The 1,486-nt window shown below is 39.0% G+C and overlaps 1 pseudogene; it reads right to left on the bottom strand.

Moving 5' to 3' along the window:
- Positions 1-219: 219 nt before the first annotated feature.
- Positions 220-340, bottom strand: LOC129893545 (5S ribosomal RNA; annotated as a pseudogene).
- Positions 341-1,486: the final 1,146 nt, after the last annotated feature.

Below are 1,486 nucleotides of genomic sequence, written 5' to 3'. Positions count from 1 at the left end.
CGACATTTAGTGTCCCAAGCTTTTTGATAGCCCTAGCCTTATCCAATGGGTACCACTTGTCCCTTTAATAGATTCACAGTGCATTAGTTGTTTTGCAAAGCTACATCCCCTATCTCAAAGGGTCTTATCATCTTTCACGGTGGAGTCACATATCCACAATACTTCTTTATACCAATAATTCTATGCACAACCAACGTATACATACATCCATATCATCTCAAATCACAGCCGCACAGGGCTTTCTAGAGGGTCACCCATCCTAGTACTACTTTCACCCAAGGACACTTAACTTCGGAGTTCTGAGGGGATCTGGTGTGTTAGTGCTGGTATGATTGCATCCTGTCCCGTGGGGTGCATAGCTACCCACGAAGATGATGACCCAGCAGTTGGTTCGGTAGGCCAGACTTTAGCCACTTTCTCACTATACTTTACTTATTTTCCTAACGATCCTTGTTATATTCATATCTTATCCTATTCGTATTTCACCCCATAGTATAAAACTTCTTAACCTTTTTCATGATCCTTACCATGGGTTACATACCCTTCTTAGTTACTCTTATCCTTATGTATCAATTCCATCGGTGCCTCAATATATCATTCTATCCAGAACTATCAGTCTTCTCTAAATCATTTTCCTAGGGTCACAAGTCTTTTCCAACTTCGGTTTACCATATCAATACTGACCTCCTAGTTTCTATTGCCATTAATTCAACAATTAACTTATTTTTCGAGGTCAGCCATACTTGTGGTTTATCCAAATTTCATTATTATTGTGGGAACGACCTTTCAATACATACTACAACCCTATATCGTATTCTCTTCCTATTTCTTGGAAAATTTAGGCAGAGTTTCCTCTATATTTCTTTACTATCTCAAATCTATAAGCAGAAAATACCAACAGTGCCTCACAGGGCCAGCATGTATAAAGATACATATATACGTATCATATCACATCATATTGCAGCCTCACAAGGTACCTAATATCAGCAATAGTATAAAATAATGGACTTACCTCACATGTCTAACTCGAACTACGCTTGTTAGTCTTTTTCTCCACTTTTCCTTTTCAATTTTCAACATTACATGTCAATCGTATTTCCATACCTTACCTGGCACACCTTTCTCACTCCTTGGCTTACCTACGTGCTTTGTAACTTCCCATATCATCAGTCATTTTCTTCTATCGATGTTGTCTTTCATCTGAAATCAGAGGTCAGTATAAGGAATTCTACTTCTTATAACTTGGCTTTATTGCACGACCTTAGATATAAAAGAAAGAAAACATCATAAATGTCCTATAGTCGCCTATTTATAAATGTGGCGCGCAACACATCGATAATCAAGACTCTATCAGACACGGTCTATAGACACGCCGAGGACAAACTGCTCTGATACCACTTCTGTCATGACCCAACCCTGTAGGCCGCGACTAAAGTCCGACCTAGACCCCTGTATACATACCTATCAGTTGTAGTCAAATCGAACT

This window comes from Solanum dulcamara, chromosome 6 (genome assembly GCF_947179165.1).
Source record: "Solanum dulcamara chromosome 6, daSolDulc1.2, whole genome shotgun sequence".
Taxonomy (NCBI): Eukaryota; Viridiplantae; Streptophyta; class Magnoliopsida; order Solanales; family Solanaceae; genus Solanum; species Solanum dulcamara.
Note: the sequence above shows the minus strand (reverse complement) of the source record. Positions and strands in the feature narration are given on the sequence as shown.